The following is a 26964-nucleotide window of genomic DNA, read 5'->3' on the forward strand; positions in this document are numbered from 1 at the left end:
AAAAGCAGTTTGTTTTTTTCATCCCTCTTATTAAGACCCAAAGTAAGGGCTTGAGCCCCTATAATAAGTGTAGCAGCTCCTGCCATAGCTCGAAGGCATCCAGGCACCCAGAAGAACTGAGAAATATGCTACTGGTCTATCGTCTAATACCAACTTTTGAATTAAATTCTACTGTGGCAGGCCAGGTCTCACTAACAGCTGAACAGGCAGGCCTCCATGCCAACTGCTTCAGCACTGAGTGGTTAGGTTAAATATTAAAAGCTGAAAGACCCAGTGCCCCTATACAAAGGCTGGAATATAACAGAAGCCCACCAAGAGTCTTGCTTAGGCCTTTTCTGGGCCTTGAAGCATGACAGAATAATGAAGGAATTCTTAACAGGACCTGTTTAGAATTAAACAAGTTTTATTTTTTATTTTTTAAATGGAGTCTCACTGTGTTGCCCAGGCTGGAGTGCAGTGGCACAATCTCAGCTCACTGCACCTCCGCCTCCTGGGTTCAAGCGATTCTCTTGCCTCAGCTTCCTGAGTAGCTGGGGCTGTAGGCATGTGTCACCACGCCCAGCTAATTTTTGTATTTTTGGTAGAGACGGGGTTTCACTATATTGGCCAGGCTGGTCACAAACTCCTGACCTCAGATGATCCACCCACCTCTGCCTCCCAAAGTACCAGGCATACAATAGGCGTAAGCTGCCATGCCCGGCCAAGATTAAACAAGTTGGGTTTTTTGTTTTGTTTTTGTTATTTTTGAGACAGAATTTTGCTCTTGTTACCCAGGCTGGAGTGCAATGGCACGATCTCGGCTCACTGCAACCTCCACTTCCCGAGTTCAAGAGATTCTCCTGCCTCAGCCTCCCAAGTAGCTGGGATTACAGGCGCCGGCCACCATGCCCAGCTAATTTTTTGTATTTTTAGTAGAGATGGGGTTTCACCATGTTGGCCAGGCTAGTCTTGAACTCCCGACCTCAGGTGATCCACCTGCCTCAGCCTCCTAAAGTGCTGGGATTATAGGCGTGAGCCACCGTGCCCGGCCAGATTAAACAAGTTTTGTTGGGGGTCTGAAGGATCTCCCAAACCTCCATGATTTAGCAGGAGACAAGATAAGGGTAATCACGCCTGACACGTGGACCCATTTAGATTAAGTAAATTTACTGAGGCTCTAGAAGAAGGTCTTCATGATTCAGACCTTAGTTATAGACTAGAAATTAATCACTTATGTATTTAGATGAATGCACACTTACACGCAGACATATATAACTTAGAAGGTATATAAGCTCTAGAAAACTTTGCAATTTTGGGTTGGTTTGGTGATATTTTCCTAACCTTTTCCCTGTACCCAGTTACAGAAATAAACTCTCTTCTTTCCCAATTCATCTGCATCTTATTATTGGGCCATGAAAGTAAGCAGCCAGACCCTTGGTTTGGTCCAGGAACACTACCAGCAGTGCCTTTCATGGCAAATCACTTGGAAAGGTTTTTTCAAAATTTGGAATTCTTGAAGCATGGAGAGAGACTATAGCCAATTTCAGTTGTTCAAAAGGCTCTTCAGGCTAGGCATGGTGGCTCATGCCTGTAATCCCAGCACTTTGGGAGGCCGAGGTGGGCGGATCATTTGAGACCAGGAGTTTGAGACCACTCTGGTCAACATGGTGAAACCCCGTCTCTACAAAATATAAAAATTAGCCAACTGTGGTGGCCTGTGCCCATAGTCCCAGCTATTTAGATGGCTGAGACATGAGAACCACTTGAACCCAGGAGGAGGAGGTTGCAGTGAGCCGAGATCATGCCACTGCACTCCAGCCTGGGCCACAGAGCAAGATTCTGTCTCAAAAACAAAACAAAACAAAAAAGCCTTTTCAGGTTCTAAGGATTAAGTCAGAGATTCTGGAATATTGTCATGTAATGCTCCATCAGAGGTTTTTGCCTGCCCTGTAAAAGCTGGTGTTAAGTGAAGTAAAATTATGGGAGATCATTGTTTTGGATGAAGCTCCTGCACTAGGCCCCAAAGGACCAGACTAAAAATCAAAATAGAGTCACCTATGCTAAAGTTCCAGGTTACAAAACCAAAACTAAGTTGTTATCTGACAGGAGAGAGATTTCCCAAACAGGCCAGTTTCCATTTTTAAGCAGCATGATAATGAATTCTCTCTGCTTTAATCCTCACACAAAAGCAGCAGCCTGAAGCAACCTGAGAATAACCTAGTCAGTTATTCTCTATTGTTCTGTCTTCCTGTGCCCACCTTACCAGAAAAGTAGCTTTGAAACCAGGGATATGCTCTTTGTTCTTTGCTTCTGCTTTCTTCATCCCTTCTGTCTGTAAAGCCAACCCCTTCTGCTCAGCTCGTGGGAACACTTATTCTGTTTTCTGGAATGGAGTGTTGCCCAATTCTAGGCTCATAATAAAGTAAATTGAGATCTTTAAATTTGTTGTAGTTTTGTCGTTTGACCTTGGAGTCCACTGTGGAAAATATCCTACCCGTCTCTAAAATTGTCTTTAAGTTATTTTTCCTGTTGTAGACCATTTCATCTGAAAAATTAGCTAACTCCTAGATTATAACACTTTTGTGTTCTTCAGTGACAAATGTCCTAAATATTTTACCTCAGTTTGGCAATATTACAATTTGTCTAGTAAGGCCTTAAGCCTCTCTGAAGTGAGGAATTTTAACAAAGCCAAAAGTATCAGTTTGGCATTGCTCTTTAGTTTCTTAGGCTATCAGCAAATCATCTACATATTGGATTGTAAACCAAAAATAAAATTCTAAGCCCCTTAACCAACTGAATGGACCCCTCTTCTTGGCCAAGGGGATTCCAAAATAAACTGAAACACTACTTCTGGCCATGATGGGAATGGGTGGTTCGATATGCCTCATTATACCTTCCTCCCTTGGAACTCAGGCGCAACTGACCACCGTTAATATTAAAACAAGAGACCTTAACACTGATGAAATAGACTCATTTTTTCTTTTTTTGAGACAGAGTCTCACTCTGTCCCCGAGGCTGGAGTGCAGTGGCATAATCTTGGCTCACTGCAACCTCCATCTGCCTCCCAGGTTCAAGTGATTCTCCCACCTCAGCCTCCTGAGTAGCTGGGATTACAGGTGCATGCCACCATGCTTGACTAATTTTTGGATTTAAATAGACCCTTTGTAGCAATAAGATACCAACATGACAGATAGCAGGCCCCAAAAGAAATAGAAATATTTTACCCCAAAATATATTTCTTTGACATATTTTGAAATGGCCCTGCACAGCTTTATCTTGTGGAGAAAATCTACATTCAGTAGAGAATCCCCTTCCCTTTCCAGGTATTTTTCCTGATGCAGGAGAGAATTAACTAAGAGTCTGGCACCTTTCTAAGTCTGATAAAAAAAAACATGTACAATCTATTCTCTCTGAAATCTGCTACCTGAAGGCATCATCTGCATAATAAGAACCTTGATTTCCCAAACCCCTTATCTTAACCCAGATATTCTCTTCTATGGATTCCAGGTCTTTAGATAATAACTCTTTCAACCAGTTGACAATTAGAAAATCTCTGAATCCACCTATGACCTGGAAGCCCCCTCTTTGAGTTGTCTCACCTTTCGGGACCAAACCAATGTATATCTTACATGTATTATTATTATTTTGAGACAGAGTCTTGCTCTGTCACCCAGGCTGGAGTGCAGTGGCGTGATCTCGGCTTACCGTAACCTCTGCTTCCTGGGTTCAAGCAATTCTCCTGCCTCAGCCTCCTTAATAGCTGGGATTACAGGTGCACGCCACCACACCTGGATAATTTTTGTATTTTTAGTAGAGATGAGGTTTCACCATGTTGGTCAAGCTGGTCTTGAACTCCTGACCTTTTGATCCACCCGCCTCGGCCTCCCAAAATGCTGGGATTACAGGTGTGAGCCACCATGCCCAGCCATCTTACATGTATTGATTGTTGTCTTGTCTCCCTAGAATGTATGAAACCAAGTTATGGCCCAATCACCTTGGGTACATGTTCTTAGGATCTCCTAGGGCTATGTCACATGTCATTGGTCCTCATGTTTGGCTCAGAATAAATCTCTTCAAATATTTTACAGAGTTTGACTCTTTTCATTGACAGGATAATTATAAATTTCTCTGGTGGGACAAATTTCCCTAACATTTCCTGTAAATTGCTAGAGAAAAGAGTAGGAGAGTCCTGAAATCCTTGAGAAATTCTTTACTAAGTTAAGTATTGAACTCCTTTGTAGGTAAAAGCAAACAAGGGTTTGGACAGGAACAGGAAGAAAAAGCAGAACACATTACAGACAACAGAAACAAAGTCAAAATAGTTGCAGGATTAGGAACTACAAATTCATTTACTTCTCAAAGATCTTGTACAAATCTACACAGTGGTCAATGATCTTTACCAAATTTACTTTCCTTGCTTACTGGAAGTATGGGAGTATGACAAGGTGAGGCTACCTTTTATAGAAGTATCCCTTGTTTTTCTAATTCTTTTATAATGGGTTTGATTCTCTCAAACCGAGCTCAGGATAAAGGATATTGTTTCACATACGGCCATTGTGGCATATCCTTTAGGTAAACCATTTTTATTGGTTTTATATCTTGAATTAAACCAGCAGTATTATTCCTCAGGGCCCAAAGGGACGCATGGATCTGAGTTAGTTGGGGGGCGCTTTTCAGCATGGTGTGAGATTGCCACTCTCTCTCATCACTTTTTTCTTCCAGAAGGCAGAGTAAACAAGTCAGGGTCCTTTGATTCTCTTTTCCAGGGAGCTTGACAAACACTTCATCTAAGTACAGAATATGGTTGCCTTTAAGTTTTGCAGCAGGTATCTCCCAAGTGGATTTTTTAGGAGAATTAGGAGAAAAGAAGAATACATTGTTCCTCATTCGGAGGGTCTATCTGTATGGGAACCACAGAAAAGAAGGAACGGTTAAAAAGAATTCTAATTGCTGTTGGGTGGAGTCTTAAAAATATTAATTAGGTCAATGTGATTAATAGCACTGCCAAGTCTTAAGTATCTCCCCTGGGTTTTATATCTACTTGGTCATCAATTACTGAGAGAGGAATATTGAAATCTGTTACTGTAATTGTGGATTTGTCTGTTTCTCCTTGTAGTTCTGTCAGGTTTGCTTCATGTATTTTGAAATTATGTTATTTAGTTGTATAGACATTTAAGAATGTCTTATCTTCCTTTTGCATGTAGCATTATGAAATTTTTCTCTTTAACATACGTCATAGTCATTTTGAAGTTTACTTTGTCTGATATTAATATGGCTATTCCATGTTTGTTTTATTTAGTGACTTTGTGGTATATCTTTTTTTCATTTTGTTACTCTTAACTACCTGTGTCTTTAAATTTAAACTTGGTTTCTTGTTTCTTATAGACAGCATATTTTACATCTTGCTTTTCTTATTCATTTTGATATCTGCTTTTGTTCACAGTCTTTAGACCATTTATATTTAAAGGAATTCTGATATGATGTGCAGTGATGTGGTTTTTTCTTTTTTACTTTTTTATCATTATAAAATACAAAAAACATAATGGTGTGTATTTCTTTATGTTTCCTATGTTTAAGGTTTATTGAGATTCTTGGATCTGTTGGTTTATAATTTTCAGCAATTTTGGAAATTTTCATAAGATTATTCTTCATATTTTTCTTTACATTTTCTCATTCTAAAATTCCAATGTCATGTACATCAGATTACTTGATATTATCACAAAAATCCTTGATTATTTTTTCCATCTGTACTTCATTCTTTCTCTGATCTTTTCTTCTCTGGTCTTTTTTCTTTAATACTTATATGGTTTGGATTTGTGTCCCTGCCCAAATGTCATGTCAAATTGTAATCCCCAATGTTGGAAGAGGGGCCTGGTGGCAGGTGATTGGATCATGGGGGTGGACTTCCCTCTTGCTGTTCTTGTGATAGTGAGTTCTCATGAGATATGGTTGTTTCAAAGTGTGTAGCACCTTCCCCTTCACACTTTCCTCCTGCCCCGGCCATGTAAGATGCACCTGCTTCCCCTTTGCTTTCTGCCATGATTGTAAGTATTCTGAGGCTTCCCCAGCCATGCTTCCTGCACAGCCTGTGAAACTGTGAGTCTATTAAACATCCTTTCTTTATGAATTACCCAGTTTCAGGTAGTTCTTTATAGCAATGTGAGAATGGACAAATACAGAAAATTGATACTGGGAGTGAAGTATTGCTATAAAGATACCTGAAAATGTGGAAGTGACTTTGGAAATGGGTAACGGGTAGAGGTTGGAACAGTTTGGAGATCTCAGAAGAAGACAGGAAGATAAAGGAAAGTTCGGAACTTCCTAGAGACTTGTTAAATTGTTGTGACCAAAATGCCGATAGTAATATGGTTAATGAAGTCCAGGCTGAGATGGTCTCAGATGGAGATGAGGAACTTATTGGGAACTGAAGCAAATGTCACTTTTGTTATGTGTTAGCAAAGAGGTTGGAGGCATTGTGCCTCTCCCCTAGAGATCTGTGGAACTTTGAACTTGAGAGTGTTGATATAGGGTATCTGGCAGAAGAAATTTCTAAGCTGCAAAACATTCAAGACTTGGCCTGGCTACTTCTAGCAGCCTATGCTTATATTTGTGAGCAAATAAATGAGCTGGAACTGGAACTTATCTTTAAGAGGGAAGCAGAGTGTAAAAGATTGGAAAGTTTTTAGCCCAGCCATGTGGTAGAAAAGAAAAACCCATTTTCAGGGAGGAATTCAACCCAGCTACAGAAATTTGCATAAGAGGAACCATAATAATAGCCAAGACAATGGGGTAAATGCCTGGAAGGGATTTCGGAGACTTTCCTGACAGTCTCACCCATCACAGGCATGGAGGCCTAGAAGGGAAGAATTTCCTGGGCCAGGCCTGGGGCTCAACTGCCCTACACAACTTAGGGACACTGTTCCCTGCATCCCAGCTACTCCAGCTCCAGCCATGGCTAAAAGGGACCCAGATACATCTCAGGCCACTGCTCCAGAGGATGCAAGCCATAAGCCTTAGCAGCTTCCATGTGGTGTTAAGCTGGCGGGTACACAGAGAGGAAGAGTGGAGGCTTGGGAGCCTCTGCCTAGATTTCAGAGAAGATATATGGAAATGCCTGGATGTCCAGGAAGAAGTCTGCTGCAGGGAAGGAGCCCTGATGGAGGACCTCTACTAGGGCAATATGGAGGGGAAATATGGGGTTGGAGCTGCCACACAGAGTCCCCACTGGGGCACTGCTTAGTGGAGCTGTGAGAAGAGGACCACTCCCCAGAATGGTAGATTTACCATCAGCTTCCACTATGCACCTGGAGTGCCACAGGTACTCAACTCCAGCCCATGAAAGCAGCTGAGGGGGCTGTACCCTGCAGAGCCACAGGGGTAGAGCTGCCCAAGGCCCTGGGAGCCCACCTTTTGCATTGGTGTTCCCTGAATATGAGACATGGAGTCAAAGGAGATTATTTTGGAGCTTTAAGATTTAATGACTGCCCTGTTGGGTTTCAGACTTTCATGGGGCCTGTAGCCCCTTTGTTTTGGCCAATTTCTCCCATTTGGAATGGGAGAGAGTATTTAGCCAATGCCTGTACCCCCATTGTATCTTGGAAGTAACTAACTTGTTTTGATTTTACAGGTTCATAGGCAGAAGAACTTGCCTTATCTCAGATAAGACTTTGGATTGTGGACTTTTGAGTTAATGCTGGAATGAGTTAAGACTTTGGGGGACTGTTGGGAAGGCATGATTGTATTTTGAAATATGAGAAGGACATGAGATTTGGGAGGGGCCAGGGACAGAATAATATGGTTTACATTTTTGTCCTTGCCCAAATCTCATGTTGAATTGTAATCCCCAATGTTGGAGGAGGGGCCTGGGGGGAAGTGATTGGGTCATGGGGGCAGACTCCCCCTTGCTGTTCGCGTGATAGTGAGTTCTCATGAGATCTGGTTGTTTCAAAGTGTGTGGCACCTCCTGCTTCGTGCTCTTCCTTCTGCTCCCACCATGTAGGAGTGCCTGCTTTCCCTTCACCTTCTGCCATGATTGTAAGTTTCCTGAGGCCTCCCCAGACATGCTTCCTATACAGTCTGTGGAACTGTGAGTCAATTAAACCACTTTTCTTTTCTTTTTTTTTTTTTGAGATGGAGTTTTGCTCTTGTCACCCAGGCTGGAGTGGACTGGAGCAATCTCAGCTCACTGCAACCTCCGCCTCTGGGTTCAAGTGATTCTCCTGCCTCAGCCTCCTGAGTAGCTGGGATTACAGGCATCTGCCACCACGCCCGGCTAATTTTTGTATTTTTGGTAGAGATGGAGTTTCACCATGTTGGCCAGACTGGTCTCGAACCCCTGACCTCAGGTGATCCACTCACCTCAGCCTCCCAAAGTGTTAGGATCACAGGCGTGAACCACTGCACTTGGCCTAAACTTCTTTTCTTTATAAATTACCCAGTCTTAGGTAGTTCTTTATAGCAATGTGAGAATGAACTAATACAAATACCTACTCTGCTGTTAATTCCATCTAATGTTTCTTTAAAAATATTTTCTATTTATCTCCTCATCTTCTACATTCTTGAGCACGTGAACCATATTTATGATATCTATTTTCTATATCATGTATGTTAATTGCATCATTTATGTCACTTATGAATCTTATTATATTGATGGATTTTTGTCCTGATTATGTGTGATATTTTCTTGCTTTTACCATGTCTATTAATTTAAAATTTTTTTTTAACTTATGGTAAAACAAATGTAACAGAATTTACCATTTTAACCATTTTTAAGCATACAGTTCAATGGCATTAAGTACATTCACATTATTGTGCCACCATCACAATCATTCATCTCCAGAATTTTTTTCATCTTACAAAACTGAAACTCTGTACCCATTAAACAGTAACTCCCCATTCATTCCTCCGCCCAGTCCCTTGCAACCACCATGCCACTTTCTGTCTCTCAATTAATTCTGTCAATGTTGCTTCATACGTTTGGGTGCTCTGCTGTTAGATGCACATTTCTCCTTCAGTTTTGAAGGACAGTCTTGCCAGTCATAGTATTCTTGGTTGATAGCTTTTCTTCTCTGAACATGTTGAACATATCATCCCACCCCTTTCTTGCCTATACAATTTCTGTGGAGAAATCTACTTATACTATAATGGGAGCTCCCTTGTACATCATGAGTCACTGCCCTTGCTCTTTTAAAGACAATAGTTTGATTATAACATGTCTCTCTGTATGGGCCTCTTTGAGTTCATCTTACTAATAATCTTACTAATTTACTAATATTTGTTTTGAGATTGTTGAATTTGGATGTCCACTTCCTTTGTCAGATTTGGGAAGTTTTCAGACATATTTCTTTAAATAAGTTCTCTTTCTTCTCTTTCTGGAATGCCTTTAATGTGTATGTTGATCTGCTTGATGATGTTCCATTAATCTCTTAGGCTATCCTCACTTTTCTTCATTTTTTCTTCTTTTTGCTCCCTGACTCAAAGATTCAAATGACCTGTTGTTTAGTCCACTGTTTTGTTTGATCAGGTCTGCTTTTGAACTCTTTTAGTGAATTTTTCAATTCAGTTGCTATATTCTTCAGCTCAAAAATTTCCGCTTCTTTCTTTTCTTATCATTCTCTTTGTTGATTTTCTCATCTTGTTGTTGCATTTTTAAAATTTTCATTTAATTATCTGTGTCCTCTTGAAGGTCACTGTGTTTCTTTAAGACAATTATTTTGAATTATTAATCCGATAGTTTATAGATCTCCATCTCTTCGGAGGCAGTTTCTAGAGATTTATTTTGTTCCTTTGATTTGGTTATATTTCCCTGCTTTATTGTGTGGCTTGTGATATTTTTTTTGTTGAGTTGTACGCATTTGAAAAAAATAGCCTTCTCTCTCAGTCTTTATGGATTGGGTTTGTACGGGGGAATTCTGTTCACCAATCAGCCACACCTAGAGATTCTGGGGGCCTCTGAAATCTTTTTAGGAGGACGCAATTCCTCTGAGCTTTGCCTGTAATTTTCCAGTTAGAGAGGTTTGCCAGTTTCTTTTTCAGAAGATCATAATCTTTGGCTCCCTCTGGTGTCTGTCTCTAGAACTGCAGGTTCCCTGGTGCCACAGCCGCAAGCCACTCTCCTCTCCTTTGTTTTCAGAGGCCCCATCCAAAGTATGCTGGTTCCCTGTCAGCTCCCCTAGATCAGATGAGACATTCACCAGTCCTTGGAGCAGCTCTCTGAAAAGCTGGACAGCCAGCCAAACAGCCCACTCTTCTACCTCCCTGCCAAGGGAAGACCTATGAGTTGAGCACCTCCCAGTTACCCTGAGTCATGCCATCCTCTGTGTGCAGCACTTCAGGCCTTCTGGTGGCACAGTAAGCCACCCCATTCTCCCTTGCTTTCAGCATCCTCCAGTCATCCAAACTATTCTGGTTCCATTAGTGCCCTGAGTCAAGTAAGACAGAAACTAGTTTTCTGGGCAGCCTTCTGAGAAGCTGGAACTCTGGGCACTCTTCTCTCCCCTCCCTCTAACCTAAGGGAGAAGCCATGAGAAAAGCCGAGCTGTGCTAGCTTGGGACAGGGACAATTGCAGATAAAGTGAAATGGCTCTTCTTACTGATTTCAATGCACTGTTCTTGGCTTGATCTTGCCTTGGGGTACTGCAACTTCCTCACTGGTTTCTAGAGTTCTCATAAAGGTATTTCGGTCTATATATTGTTGTTAATTTGGTGTCACTGTGAAGGAAACAAGGGTGGGGGCTTCCTATTCTGCCATCTTGCTGATGTCACCCCAATTCCTCTATTCTTTACTCCAAAAGATCATATCAGGTCAAAAGATGTACAGAACTGGGTGTCAAAAAGGTGTTCAACACAAATATATTTAATGAAAGGTTGAACAAGTGAGGCAGAGGTTTAGTGTTACTCTAACAGAATACTGGAGACTGGGTAGTTTATGAAGAAAAGAGGTTTATTTAGCTTGCAATTCTGGTGGCTGGAAAGTTCAAGATTGGGCCTCTGGTGAGGGTCTCAGGCTGCTTCAGCTCAAGGTGGAATGTGAAAGGGGAATCGGCATGTGCAAAGAGATCACACATGCTGAAGAGGAAGCAAAGCAGGGAGGAGGTCCCAGGCTGGTTTGTTTGTTTCTTTGTTTTTTGAGACGTGGTCTTATTCTGTCACCCAGGCTGGAGTGCAGTGATGCGATCATAGCTCACTGTAACCTTGAACTCCTGGGCTCAAGCTATCTTCCCACGTCAGCCTCTTGAGTAACTAGGCCCATAGGTGCATGCCACCATGGCTGGCTAATTTTTTCCTTTTTGGTAAAGACAGGGATGTTGCAATGTCTGTGTTGCCCAGGCTGGTCTTGAATACTTGGCCTCAAGCAATCCTCCTGTCTTGGCATCAAGCAATCCTCCTGTCTTGGCATCCTAAAGTGTTGGGATTAGAGATGCGAACCATCACACTGGCCCAGGCTCCTTTTAACAACCAGCTCTCTTGTGAACTAATGGGAGGACATTAATTCATTCATGAGGGATCCACCCCCATGACTGAAACCCCTCCCACCAGGGCCTATCTCCCAAAATTGCCGCATTGGGGATCTAAATTTCAATACGAGGTTTGAAGGGGACCTTTTTTGTGATCTGCTGTTGTAAAACCACAGCAGCTGTGGGGACAAGGGTAACTCTATTTCAGATGCTAATCTACCATGTGACTCCTGACTAACCTCGAGTCTGGGAATGCCTCCAAGATGTCTAGTTGATGTATTATTCTTTATGTAGAAATCTCTGTTTACTGTAAGTTTTGCCTTCCCTCGTAATCAACCCTTGATGTTGTTGCACACATCATAGGCTATGACACCCTCAGCATTCTTTCAGCTATCTACACATTCCTTCCGGAGCATGTAGACTTTCCTACCGATACATAAGCCATGGGTCTCAGGGGTTGCAGTACACAGATCTGCCTGTCTCGTGGCCATAGAAGACTACACTTCTGTGTGTAAGTTCCCTAATAAATCACCCTTTACTGACAAACTGGATTTGTCTGCCTTGTTCTTTGGTTTCTTATCTCCTTCTGTGTTTGTGGGTCACTTTGCATTTACAGGGCTTTTAGGAAAGAACAGACCAGACAAAGATTATACCTCCTTGAACTAGTGAGAAAACTAAAGATCAGGAAGGCTATTGGATATACCCAATGTCAAAGTCCTTAATAGCAAAGTAGCAATCAGAGAGCCAGAAAATCTGTAAGCAAGAGATAGATCTGTAGTGGATTGAGTAGTGTTCCTCCAGGTACTGTCTACCAGGATCCTCGGAATGTGACTTCATTTGGAAATGAAACGTCTTTGCAGATGTAACTAAGCTAAGGATCTCAAATGATGTCATACTGGACTTAAGGTGGGCCATAAGTCCCCTAACTGGCATCCTTGTGAAAGAAAGGAGAAGGAGATTTGAGACGAGACACAGAGGGAGATGCCTTGTGAAGATGGAGGCAGAGATTGGAGAGATGTGTCTGCATGACAAGAAACGCCAAATATTGCTGGCACCCACCAGAAACTAGGAGAGAGGCACAGAACAGACCCTCCCTCACAGCCTCTAGAAAAAATACCCCCACCGTCACCTTGATCTTGGACTGCAGGCCTCCAGAATTGTGAGAGAATAAGCTTCTGTTTGTTTGAAGCCACACAGTTTGTGGGATTTTGTTACAGCAGCCTTCGGAAGCTTCTGTTGGGTTTAAATTTCAGAGCCATAACTTCTATTCCCAGTGACACCACAGGCCTTGAGAAGGGGATGGAGTCTCAGGCACTCTCACACCATGCTGACTGGACAGCAAATCTGTAAAGTCATTCTGTAGGGCAATCTGACTATATACATCAAATGTACGTTTTATTTTATCAGTAGCAACAATCGTAGGAGCCTCACTCAGATGCAACAGTAAAGGACCAAGGTCTGCAGGAATATTTAAGACACCATATTCTGAACCTAAGACCACTGCCCAGCCTTAGTAGACTTGTGATTTCTCTTCCCCCTAGTTTTACATTTGGGGGGCCTGCTCTGCAACGTGGTCATTCTGAAATCGAGACCAAATCTTGTTCAGATGCGAGAGAAACAAAACAAAACTAGGTTCCACCCTCGGCTAACACTCACCCCACTCACCACAAAGGATGGTAGTGAAACTACAGAAGAAAACAGAGGCCAGGCACGGTGGCTCACGCCTGTAACCCCAGCACTTTGGGGGCCGAGGTGGGCAGATCACAAGGACAGAGGTTTGAGATTAGTCTGGCCAATATAGTGAAACCTCGTCTCTACTAAAAATACAAAAATTAGCCGGGCATGGTGGCGAGCGTGGGAGGCTGAGGCAGGAGAATCGCTTGAACCTGGGAGGCAGAGGTTGCAGTGAGCCGAGATTGCGCCACTGCACGCGCCACTGCACTCCAGCCTGGGCGACAGAGTGAGACCCCATCTCCAAAAAAAAAGAGAAAAAGAAAACAGATTTGGCTGGGTGAGGTGGCTCACACCTGTAATCCCAGCACTTTGGGAGGCCAAAGCGGGTGGATCACCTAAGGTCAGGAGTTTGAGACCAGCCTGGCCAACATGGTGAAACCCTGTCTCTACTAATAATACAAAAATTAGTCGGGTTTTGTTGGTGCATGCCTGTAATCCCAGCTACTCAGGAGGCTGAGGCAGGAGGATTGCTAGAACCCGGGAGGTAGGGGTTGCAGTGAGCCAAGATCACACCATTGCACTCTAGCCTGGGTGACAGAGCAAAACTCCGTCTCCAAAAAAAAAAAAAAAGAAAAGAAAAAAAAGAAAACAGATCCAACTGAGAGGGGAATAACAGGCAAATTGGCATCAGAAAAATCAATCCCGTGCTTGTGTGCGGTTATAAATACCTGTGAAAATTGAGGACCTGCCCGTCGCTAGTGGATTGTTTCATCACTGTATTAAACATAAAGGGGGCAAGATAGAAGATGTGGTCTTCTAGGCACTGGCTCCATGGAACACTCTCTGGGGGAACTTTCTTTAACACAGATAATGCAAATGCCTATTTTTCTAATAACAATTAATTTAAAAAATTTCTATCTTCAATAGTGAGAAAAACAAACAAATAAAAACAGAACAATAACAACAACAACAAAACAATGAATGAACAGACCGGGTGCAGTAGCTCATGCCTGTAATCCCAGCACTTTGGGAGGCTGAGGTGGAAGGATTGCTTGAGCTCAGGAGTATCACGCCCAGCCTGGGCAAGATAATGAGACCCTGTTTCTACTAAAAATAATAATAATAATAATAATAATAAATAGCCAGGAATGGTGATGTGCACCTATAGTTCCAGCTACTCAGGAGGCTGAGGCAGGAGGATCACTTATGCCCTGGAGACCAAGGCTGCCATGAGCCATTAACACACCACTGCACTCTAGCCTGGGTGACAGAGAATCTGTCTCAAAAAAATAAGTAAACAAACAATTAATGGACAGATGTTTGGAAGACAAAGTTTACCTCCCAGAATTCTATAGACCTTTCCAGAGATGTGGAATGTTAGCATTTTTATTTATTTTTTATATTTATTTATTTATTTATTTATTTATTTTGAGACGGAGTCTTGCTCTGTCATCCAGGCTGGAGTGCAGTGGCACGATCTCTGCTCACTGCAAGCTCCGCCTCCTGGGTTCATGCCATTCTCCTGCCTCAGCCTCCCGAGTAGCTGGGACTACAGGCGCCCACCAACATGCCCGGCTAATTTTTCTGTATTTTTAGTAGAGACGGGGTTTCACCGTGTCAGCCGGGACTGTCTCGATCTCCTGACATTGTGATCCGCCCGCCTCGCCCTCCCAAAGTGCTGGGATTACAGGTGAGTCACCGCGCCTGGCGCAATTTTGTTTATATGATTCTGATATCGTCCCATTTAACACACCAAAAAATGCACAAATACATACTTTAAAAACATTCTACAGTTCTTCGACTTTTAAAAAATATCTTTAAAAAATCTTTTTAAGAATGCTTGACATTGTATCTACCCTCTTAACATGCAGACATGCACACGCAGGGTCATGTACACACACACTGGCTGGGACTGGCAGAAGGGGCCACTGTGGTGTGCCTGCAAGCCTAGGGGTGGGCCCAGGTGGCACCATGGCAGGGGCAGATCTTGGTGGTAGTAGTAAATATTCAAATGAGCGTTTTGAAGGCCAAAGTGGAGAAGGATTCCATGTGAAAAGCGGTTGAACATGGGTTAGTCGGTCCTGAGACAGGCGAGCATCATCCCAAAGGAGTAGGCATTGGCCTCAATCGCTGTCAGTGATAGAAAGGGAGTTGGGTTCGGATTCCCAAATCCAGAGTGGCGGAGATAGAAAACACCAAGTTGCCTTCTCCAGTGCTGTATCCTGGAGGAGCCGGCAGGAGCCCAGGGAGAGATCTCTTTTTCTTGTGAAGTGCAGGGCGTGCTAGAATAAATTCACAGTTCTGGAGACTTCTAGTGGCACTTGAGAATCCGGGGAAGGGGGTGCAAATCTCCGCGGCCCATATACCAGCAGGTCTCCCAGGTGAACAGCCTCTGGACAAAGTAGGTAAGGGAAGTCATCGAGCCAATCACTTACTTGGGAATAAAAATGGGCTCTAAGGGCTCGTCAGGTACTCTTGACTGGTGAATATGGTTTGGATGTCTGTCCCCTCCAAATCACGTGTTGCAGTGTGATCTCCAGTGCTGAAGGTAGGATCTGGTGGGAGGTTTTTGCGTCATGGGGGTAGATCTCTCATGAGTGGCTTGATGCCCTTCCTGAACTGATGAGTGAGTTCTCACTCTATTAGTTCACATGAGAGCTGGTGGTTTAAGACAGCCTGTCATCTCTTGCTCTCTCTCTCACATGTGACACAGTGGCTCCCCTTTGCCTTTGGCCATGATTGGAAGCTCCCTGAGGCCTCACCAGAAGCGGGTGCTAGTGCCATGCTTCTTGTACATCCTGCAGAACTGTGAGCCAAATAACCCTCTTCTATATAAATTCCCCCAGCCTCAGGTATTTCTTTATAGTGAAGCAATATGGACTAACACACTAGATAAGGTGATTAACTTTCCCATCCTCACCCAGGATCCCCTGGACCTTAGATGTCTCCAGCCCCCTGCCCCCAAGGAAGGGTGGATGTAGGGCCCTAGTGGGAGAAAGGGTCCTGCAGTGTCATGGGGTCGCTGGGTTCAGGGACTGTGGCTGTGGACAGGAGCTGGGCCTTTCCCATGGATAGCCCCAGCTGCTGTGGGCCTTGTGGCTGCCCAGGGAGCCCCAGTCTCCAGCAAAACCTCAGCCAAGGGAATGTGCTTGGAAGGATCTTGGGGAAAGACCCCAGAGACTGAGCGTGGTCTGGCCTGGTGAGGAGACAGAGGAGTCTGCTACTCCTGTGGTTTTCTCCAATGACCAGCAAGAGCATCCTGACCTCCAGAAATTTTCACCACCAGCTCTGGGGAGGTCCACTGGTGTCCCAAAGCAGGCCAGGGTTGACAGAACTTCCCCTGGAACAAAAGGGGGAAAGTGCACTTGATTTTCACTTTCAGGATGAACGGGAATGCAGGGCCTCGCCATCCTTCTAACTACGGGGATTTTACTCAGGTGACGTCAGACAAGTCATACAGGGATCCAAGTGAAGTGCACATCCCCATTTAATGCAGAAATACACAAATTGAGTTCCGATCTCCTGCCTGTCAGCACGGCCCCTACTAACCCTGAGACAGCATCCTCAGATTTTCAAAATGAGGGGAACTTCGCTGTCAGCAAACAGCTGTGGTACCCAGGTGCTCTGCCAAAGAAGCAACCAGGAACTTTAGAACTGTGCTCTTCAAATGCCTGGCAACCCCTGCACTTTTCTCCGTGAGAGGTGATCAGCCAGGGTCAGAGTGGAAACGCTAAAGAAGAGCTCCCTGGGAGTGTGGGCCCCACGATAAGTCTCATCCCCAGGCACCTCTCCACAGCCACTTTGCCTGAATTGCCAAGTGAATGGCGGTGCTGCAAACACTTTTGCTTTTAGTAGGTCTTTACGCAAGGAAATAAAAAATCTCAGGACCACTCAACTCCTTCTGCCAAAGGGAAAGTTAAGCCTGGAGGCTGAGTCACTGGCAACACCCTCTTCCAAATGAATTGCTGTTACTTCACAACCTTGTGTCAAAGCATTAGGCATTAGCTAGACCCCCATGGAAAGGCCTCAGGCATCTCCAGATGACAACCCCCACAAAGCACTCATAAGTAAACTCTTATGTCAATTGACTTGACTTACTGTCAATCAAGGAAAATAACCCAGGCAAGTCTCAATCGTTTTAGGAGGCTTATTTGCCAAAGTTAAGGATGCACTCCCAGAGACAGGTCTATGCCTTTCTCTGAAGATAATTTTGGTGGCTTCAATATTTAAAGGGGAATGGGCGGAATATTGAGAAATACACAACTTTCATGTGAGAGCGGGGTAGGGAAAAACAGTCATTCATGCCTTTGCCTGGCTCAGTGAATCTGAATTTTTACATGAGATGCCATAGACCATAGGGCAGAGGAAACAGTAAGATATGCATTTGTCTCACATGGGCAGAAGCATGAATCTGAGCTCTGTGGTATGTCCCGGCACCTGTGAAGATAAGCTATCAATTTACATTGCCATGGTGAACTGCAAGAGAAACATTTTAGAGTAAAGATCTTGAGGCCCATAAGGATCTTTACCCTAAAATGTGAGGGAGGTATGTAGCTTTTCATCTTTGCAGCCATCTTATTTGGGACCCAAAATGGGAGGCAGGTTTCCATGTGCTGGTTCCCAGCTTGACTTTTCCCTCTGGCTGAGTGAGTTTGGGAGTCTCAATATTTATTTTCCTTTCACACACCTTTCAAGATGTCTTTCTTCCCATAAATAAGGACTTGAGATGTGCAATCCAAGTCCAGCTCCTAAAACTAAAGTCTGTTGTTGCATTCCACGCTGACAATGTCCATTACAAGCTTATCTTCCGAGGGGCAGAACAAAGTCGGCATGAGATCAACCATTCCTTCCCCTACCAAGAGACATCAGCATAATTGAGACCTCCTTTACTCCCCTCTTCCTTCAAACATTCACCTTATCTGATGTCAAATGTAGGTTTACTGGACACTAACTAAAGTCTCACAAGAATGTAACATTTGCCTTGCCACCTACCTGCCCCTTTTCCTACATGCCTTCCCCCACTTTAAGGAAATGTATATGTACAGAAGCTCCTGAAAACTTCTCCACAAAAAAACAGCCACAGGTGCGTCTCTGGCTTGAGTTTTTCCTCAGATGTGCCCTCAAGCTCTAGCTTACTAAACCTCAAATCATTGAGACTTGCCTCAGTCACTCATTTAGGGTACCATTTATAAACATGTGTGATGAGGCCCCCAAGTACTCCCATTTTTGCTGGAGTGAGAACCTTCCCTCTCTCCTCACAGTGATGCTGTAGCTGCCCGATGGGTTCTTCCTGGCCACTGCACAAAGGAGACCAATGCATTGCAGTAAAGAAAGAGTTGAACAGACGTAAGGCTGCTCACGCCATGTGGGAGACAAAATTATTACTCAAATCAATCTCCTTGGGCTGGACATGGTGGCTCACACCTGTAATCCCAGCACTTTGGGAGGCCAAGGCAGGCAGATCACTTGAGTGCAAGTCAGGAGTTCGAGAACAGCCTGTCCAACATGGTGAAACCCCGCCTCTGTTTTAAAAATACAAAAATTACCTGGGCATGGTGGTGGGTGCCTGTAATCCCAGCTACTCGGGAGGCTGAGGCATGAGAATTGCTTGAACCCAGGAGGTGGAGGTTGCAGTGAGCCGAGATGGTGCCACTGCACTCCAGCCTGGCTGACAGAGAGAGACTCTGTCTCAAAAAACAAAAACAAACAAACAAACAGAAGATCAATCTCCTTGAAGGCTCATAGGGTAGGGGTTTTTCAAAAGTAGTTTGGTGGGCAGGGGGCTAGGGTATGGGAAGTGCTGATTGGTTGGGTCAGAGATGAAATCAGGGGATTGAAGCTTCCTCTTGCACTGAATCATTTCTGGGTGGGGCCACAGGAGCAGTTGCAGATCCTGGTGGGTCCAGGTGGAGCCATTGGTGTCAGACATGCAAAAATCCTAAAAAGATATCTCAAAAGGCCAATCTTAGATTCTACAATAGTGATGTTATCTGCAGGAGTAAGTGGGGAAATTGCATGTCTTGTGAGCTCTGGAATAATGGTAGTGATTGTTTATGTGTACTCCTTGGCAGAATCCAGGCTTCTCTTCCTCCTAGCCTGGTGGTCACTCACTAGCTTTACAAAGGCAATTGAGTTTTGGGAAAGGGCTATTAAAATTTAAACTATAAACTAAATGTCCCTCAAAGTTAGCTTGGCCGAAGCCCAGGAATAATTAAAGGCAGCTTGAAGGCTAAAGGCAAGAGTGGGGTTGGCTAGATCAGATCTCCCCCTCTGCCATAATTTTCTCACTGTTACAATTTTTGCAAAGCCAGTTTCAATGTGACTGGAGGTTGGAGAGGGTCCTTGTTCTCAAGAAAACAAAATCAGTCTGTGGAGGGAGATCTGTCCTCCCCTGTGGCTACTCAGTGATTATAGCGCTGCACAGTTGACCCTCAAACAACACAGGTTTGAACGGCATGAGTCCACTTACACGCAGCTCTTTTTCAACCGAATGAGGATGAAAAATACAGTATTCATGGGATGCAAAGCCCACATTTACAGAGGGATGACTTTTCCTGCAAGGAGGTTCGGCAGGGCTGACTGTGGAAGTTGAGTATGTGGGGATCTGGTTATACGCCATTGGTCCTGGAACCAGTCCCCACATAGATCAAGGGACGACTGTATTTGATATTATTTAGGAAGCTTCTGAGCTCAGATTGGCCATTGGTTGAAAGAGTTATTATCAAAGTTCTAGAATCAATAGAAAGGAGTGTCTGTGTTACAATAAGAGGTGGTGGAGACCAAGGTTTTAGGCAGGCGAAGCCTCCACGTAGCAGGCTTCAGAGAGAATAGAGTGTTAATGTTTCTTGTCAGACTTGAGAGTCTGTTCTGTCAATCTTAAGGCCTCTGTGTTGATGTTCATGCTGGTCAGCTGTGCCAGAATTTCAAAAGGGAGAAGGGTATAATGAGGCACAGCTGATTCCCCCTTCTCATCATGGCCTGAACTGGTTTTGCAGGTTAACTTTGAAATGCCCTTGGCTAAGGGGAGGGGTCTGTACAGATGTTTGGGGGGCTTAGAATTTAATTTTTTGTTTACAATGGTTTTCTGCAGCTCACCACTTAACATTAAATCTGTTTCCTCTGTTCCTAAATTGGCAAGCTGATCTTATCTATTCAAATACAGAAAATCTTTTTTTTTTTTTTTTCAGACGGAGTCTCACTGTCACCCAGGCTGGAGTGCAGTGGCACAATCTTGGCTCACTGCAAACTCCACCTCCTGGGTTCAAACGATTCTCCTGCCTCACCTCCCAAGTAGCTGGGATTACAGACACACACCACCATGCCCAGCTAATTTTTGTATTTTTAGTAGAGATGGGGTTTCACCACGTTAGCCAGGCTGGTCTTGAACTCCTTACCTCAAGTGATCCACCCGCCTTGGCCTCCCAAAGTGCTGGGATTACAGGCGTGATCCACTGTGCCTGGCTCAAATGCAGAAATTCTGAAGCCTGAAGTCCCTGTACAGTTGGAGCTTTTGATAAAACTTCAGGTTTCTTTAAAGGGCCTTCTTCAACACTCCACCCCTAGGCTGTGTTCAAAACTGCAGCGTAACTGAGAAAACGGTGGCAGCCTGGGGTGAATGCAGTCCCTCCCTTTTCCTAATCCATGAAACTCCTCTACATGAAAACCACTTGAAAGTTACAGACATGGAGGGAGGGACTTTATGTCTTCCTTGGGGGCAGCCAAGACAAAGAGGGATGCTAAGCAGATTATCTTGGTATTAATCATTCAAATGCAGGAGTGGAGCCTTCAGGACTCAGGCCTAGCAGGGGAAGGTTGTGGCTCATGAACCCCTGCTTACAGCCTGGCACCCTCCTACTGCAACCGTGCTCTACGGACAGGTTTTCATCATTCATCCTCATGTTCCACAAGGTGTTCCAGAAATCCTCTGCCCCATTCCACACACCCACCGCAGTAGCCTGGTCAAGTGATTTCAAGTGGGTCCTCACCACTAAAAAGAGGAAGATGGACAAACTTTCACTCGCGTCGTTGTGAAGAGCCCACCAAACAGGCTTTATGTGAGCAATAAAGCTTTTTAATCACCTGGGTGCAGTCGGGCTGAGTCCGAAAAGAGAGTCAGCAAAGGGAGATAGGGGTGGGGCCGTTTTATAGGATTTGGGTAGGTAAAGGAAAATTAGTCAAAGGGGGTTGTTCTCTGGCTGGCAGGGGTGGGGGTCACAAGGTGCTCAGTGGGGGAGCTTTTGAGCCAGGATGAGCCAGGAGAAGGAATTTCGCAAGGTAATGTCATCAGTTAAGGCGGGAACAGGTCATTTTCATCTCTTTTGTGATTCTTCAGTTACTTCAGGCCATCTGGATGTATACGTGCAGGTCACAGGGGATATGATGGCTTAGCTTGAGCTCAGAGGCCTGACACAAACATGAGTGAATGCCACAAATGGCACCTCCATATGAGGAACTGGGGCAAAAGGAATAGAGCGAGGGGGCTTTTGTTTGGCAAATTGTGCCTCTAAGACCCACTCTCAGGGTTGTATTAAAAAATGTAATCGATGTTTTAAAAGCTAACACAGAGCACAGGTATTTGAGGACTAAGCTCTGATTTTTTTCTTATCTTGCCCAAATTCCTATCTAAAGGGTCTGGAGAGTCATGCTCTACAAACCATAAATTCTCATCAGATGGGTTTTATTTAACCCTATATATCGTGACTTACTTTCCAATCTGACTCTGGCATAACATCACATGACAAAACAGAAAATCAAAATATTTTACCCCCAAACAAGTTTATTTGCCATACCTTGAAATGGCCCTGCAAAGCCATCCTTTGTGGGGGAGAAATTTGCATCTGTAAAGAATCTCTATTAACATAGCTAGATCTTTTTGTTTCAGGCCCTCCCAGTTCTGAAGAGATTAGCTGAGAGTCTACCAGCTTTTTAAAGGTCAGAATGGGAAACATTTGTCATCTATTGTCTCTAAGGGCAGCCACTATGAGACATCAAAAGAACCTTGGTCTCCACAATCTTTTATCTTAACCTAAACATTTCCTTTCTATTAATCCCAGGTCTTTAGACAAACTCAACCAATTGTCAACCAGAAAATGTTTAAATTTACCTATAGCCTGGAACCCCATCCCCCTTCAAATTGTCCTCCGTTTCTGGACCAAACGAATGTATTTCTCAAATGTATTTGATTGATGTCTCATGCATCTCTAAAATGTATAAAACCAGGCTTCTGCACCCCAGCCACTTTGGACACATGTTCTCAGGACCTCCTGAGGGCTGTGTCATGGGCATGGTCACTCATATTTGGCTCAGAATAAATCTCTTCAAATATCTTACAGAGTTTGACTCTTTTTGTCAACATATTGTTCTGAGTGATTTTATTGTCCCCACATGAAACTCACAGAACCTCTGTGAGTTGGGCTCCATTGCCTTCCTCTTTGCATGTAGAGAGAGTGTGGGAATCTAAGACATGCCCTCAGCCCACAAATGATGGCCAGTGACAAGTAGGGGCTCAAATTCAAGTAGTCCAGTGCCAAAGAAACTTGATAACCCCTCTTAGGGTGTAGCCATTGTGCACTTTGGCTCATTTTCCTTCCTGGTGACTTCAGATCAATTGTGGAGAAGAAGGAGCTGGATGAGCTTTGGGTGGGTCATTTCTGGTGAGCAACACTTACAGAAAGAGCCTGTAAACCTCTGTGTTGTCACTCTGTCTCTTTCCTGCCATACACAGATTCCTTCATAGAAATCCCTTAGGGGACATAGAAAGGGTTCAGGTTCTCCTGTAGAGCATACTTTGTAATTCTCTTTATTTATTCACTCCATGGGGTGATGTTTACTTGTTGTTGCAGCAGCTACCACGAATAAGTTTCAAAACCAAAACTCACAAGATTCCACATGCCTCAGCAAATAAGAATCGATCTCTGAGATATAGAGCCTCTTTTCCTGCATTCTTAGATTTCCTTTCTAATTTGTTTCCTAAGTCAGCTCATATCTGACATTATGAACATAGGCATTAAAGGGTATTATTTAAGGAAGTGTTCTTCCCACAACCTTAATTTTTAAAAATTTATCTCTTTTTTGAGACAAAGTCTCACTCTGTCACCCAGGCTGGAGTGCAGTGGTGTGAACACTGCAGCCTTGACCTCCTGGCCTCAAGCAAACCTCCCACCTCAGCCTCCCAAGTAGCTAGAACTGCAGGTGTGTGCTGCCATGCCTGGCTAATTTTTGTATCTTTTGTAGAGACAGGGTCTCCCCATGTGGCCCAGGCTGGTCTCACACTCCTGGGCTCAAGCGATCTGCCTGCCTCAGCCTCCCAAAGTGCTGGGATTACAGGCGTGAGCCACCGTGCCTATCCTTATTTTCGTTTTTAACATGACACAGCCAGCTATAAATTCTGTGGGAAACAACGCCCTGTGGGATAATGAAAAGAGCCGGGCGCATTCCTCAGCCCCAGGCTCAAAACAAACAAGCCCAGTACAAACACATCCCATCCTCCCATCCCACCACATATCACCATATATCTCTTAAACTTCCCCCGGGCTCAAAACAAACAAGCCCAGTACAAACACCACCAGGAAAGTCTCCGATAAGGGGACAGATGAGGGGACAGCCGTTCAAAGTTTTACTGAAAGAGCGGGAACCAAAAGAATTCCTTTGTTCCCCTGTAACTTTCAGGCTATAAAAAGCAAACACTCGCGTTGTTCAGGGCCCTCTTGTATGCGGTGGAATGGAGGGACCAGGTTCGAACTTGTAGTAAAGATCCTTGCCGCTTGGCTTTGACTCTGGACTCTGGTGGTCTTCTTTGGGGAACAAACGGTCTGGGCATAACAATAAGATCATCACTTTCTATTTTTCCTTTAATAAAAGTCACCCTAAATGGGACTCAATAAAAATAATTATTTGCTGCCAAAATGAAAGTCAAAACCGAGAAATAGAAAAATCAAAGATAAAAATCCACTGTAATGAAGACTCACAAAAGATCAACTGAGAGAAATGTTTGCCACATTTATGGAAAATATAGAGTTAGTGAACAAATTAAGGAATTAAGGGCTCGAGGCTTATTTACCATCACTGCAGAAACCACACTCAATGTGTAAGAGGCAGGGTCCAAGGCGGCAGACCTCTGCTGGACTTCTGTGATCCCTGCTACTTTCTGGCAGGGGCACACTGGGTTCAGAGACTTGTCCTACATTCAGTTGGCAGTGGGACCTTGGATAGGTCATCCTCTCTGAGCCCTAATAAATTCACCAATAAACTGGAAACATCTCCTGATTGGTCACGGGTGGAAGGTCAGTGGGATGGAGAAGGATGACTCTGGGCAGCTGGGAGTACTTCCCTAGAGGGAGCCAAGTGGGCAAGCAGCCCCAGCATGATGTCACAGACGGCCCATTGTGACTTATATTTAAAATTTATATTCAAAAGGGAAGCAGAGCATAAAAGTTTGGAAATTTTGCAGCTTGAGCATGTGGCAGAAAAAGTAAAAGCACTATCAGGGGAAGAATTAAAGCAGGCTGCAGAACAATCGTTTGCTAGAGAAATTTGCATAACTAAAAGGGAGCCAAGTGCTAATTAACAGCCAAGACAATGGGAAAAGGGCCTCAAAGGCATTTCACAGACCTTTAAGGAAGCTCCTCCCATCACAGGTGCAGAGGCCTAGAAAGAAAGAATGGTTTTATGGGCCCAGCCTGAAGTGTGCCCTGTGCCACTTAGGGAGGCTCCAGCTCCAGCCATGGCTCAAAGGGCCCTAGGGACAGCTTGGGCCACAGCCACAGAGGGTGCAAGCCATAAGCCTTGGTGGCTTCCATGTGGTGTTAAGCTTGTAGGCTTGCAGAGTACAACAGTGAATGAGGCTTGGCAGCTTCCCCTAGATTTCAGAGGATGTATGAGAAAGCCTGGGTGCCCAAGCAGAAGCCTACAGCAGGGCTGGAGCCCTCAGAGAGAACCTCTACTAGCACAGTATTGCCCAGCCTCAGGTATTCCTTTATAGCAATGCAAGAATGGCCTAACACATCCAGAAAGCCTCAGGACCTTTGGCCAACAAGCGAATAGAAACTAGTGTGTGGGACAGAGCACCATGTGGCAAACACCTGAGTAGAAAGAGAAAACCTCCGAAGAGGTGGAATAGTGGAAATGTGGGGTTGGAGGCCCCACACACAAAATCCCCACTGGCGCACTGTTTAGTGGAGCTCTGGGAAGGGGGGCTAATGTCCTCCAGGCCCTGGAATGGTAGAGCCACTGGCAGCTTGTACCCTTGTGCCCAGAAAACTGTGACAGGAGCGACGGGAGCTGAACCTTGCAAAGCCACAGGCGCTGAGCTGCCCAAAGCCTTGGGAGTCCAGACCTCATGCCAGTGTCCCTGGATGTGGGACATGGAGTCAAAGGAGATTCTTTTAGAGTTTAAGTTTTTTTTTGTTTTGTTTTTGTTTTTTGTTATTTTGAGACAGGGTCTTGTTCTGTTGTCCAGGCTGGAGTGCAATGGTGTGATCTTGGCTTACTGCAACCTCCACCTCCCAGGCTCGAACGATCCTCCCACCTCAGCCTTCTGAGTAGCTGGGACCACAGGTGCACACCACCATACCCAGATTATATATATATATATAATATATATATGTATGCTTATATATATAATATATATGTGTATGTTTATATATTATATATAATATGTATAATATATATGTGTGTATGTTTATATATAATATATAATATTAATATTATATGATATATTATATATATAATATTATATATATGTGTGTGTGTATATATATATGTAGAGATGAAGTTTAGCTATGCTGTCCAGGCTGGTCTCAAACTCTCAAGCTCAAGTGATCCACCTGCCTCGGCCTCTCAAAGTGCTAGGATTACAGGCATGATCCACCATGCCCAGCCTGGAGCTTTAAGATTTAATGACTGCCCTACTGAGTTTCTGACTTAATTGGAGCCTGTAGCCCTTTTCTTTTGGCCAATTTCTCCCTTTTGGAACAGGAATGTTTACCCAATGCCCGCTTCCCCATTGTATCTTGGAAGTAAATAACTTGTTTTGATTTTACAGGCTTATAGATGGAGGAAGGAAATGAGTCTCAGATGAAACTCTGGACCTGGACATGGGACTTTGTGTTAATGCTGGAATGAGTTAAGACTTTGGGAGACTATTGGGGCCAGGCATGGTGGCTCACGCCTGTAATCCCAGCACTTCGGGAGGCCAAGACAGGTGGATCACTTGAAGCCAGTTGGTCAGACCAGCCTGACCAACATGGTGATACCCCGCATCTACTAAAAATACAAAAATTAGCCAGACACGGCGGCGCATGCCTGTAATCCCAGCTACTCGGATTGCTGAGGCATGAGAATCACTTGAACCCAGGAGGCAGAGGTTGCAGTGAGCCAAGATAGTGCCACTGCACTCCGGCCTGGGCAACAGAGTGAGGCACTGTCTAAAAAAAAAAAAAACTTTGGGAGACTATTGGGAAGGCATGATTGTATTTTGCAATGTGAGAAGAATATAAGATTTGGAGGGGCCAGGGGCAGAATGATAGAGTTTGGATGTTTGTCCCTGCCCAAACCTCATGTTGAGATGTAATCCCCAATGTTGGAGGTGGGGCTTGGAGGGAGGTGCTTGGATCGTGGGAGCAGATTCTTCGTGGCTTGGTGCTGTCCTCGTGATAGTGAGTTCTGCTGAGGTCTGGTTGTTTAAGTGTGCAGCTTCACTGGTGCAATGCTCTCTCTGCTTCTGCTTTCCCCATGTGACATGCTGCTCTCACTTCCCCTTCCACCACAAGTAAAAGCTCTGACACCTCCCCAGAAGCTGAGCAAATGCTGGTGCCCTGCTTCCTGTACAGCCTGCAGAACCGTGAGCCACTTAAAC

General features: G+C 44.3%; 1 long non-coding RNA gene across 2 annotated transcripts; it reads right to left on the reverse strand.

The window, feature by feature from the left end:
• Positions 1-4506: 4506 nt before the first annotated feature.
• LOC134729540 (uncharacterized) lies at positions 4507-24437 on the reverse strand. 2 transcript variants are annotated; one of them, XR_010110748.1, is made up of 3 exons: positions 24169-24437; positions 16374-16449; positions 4507-4879 (listed from the first exon to the last, which is right to left on the reverse strand). It is a non-coding gene; the product is annotated as an uncharacterized LOC134729540 (long non-coding RNA). The 2 variants fall into 2 exon arrangements; XR_010110749.1 differs by lacking the exon at positions 16374-16449.
• Positions 24438-26964: the final 2527 nt, after the last annotated feature.

The sequence above is a fragment of the Pan paniscus genome, chromosome 19 (assembly GCF_029289425.2).
Source record: "Pan paniscus chromosome 19, NHGRI_mPanPan1-v2.0_pri, whole genome shotgun sequence".
NCBI classification, from domain to species: Eukaryota; Metazoa; Chordata; class Mammalia; order Primates; family Hominidae; genus Pan; species Pan paniscus.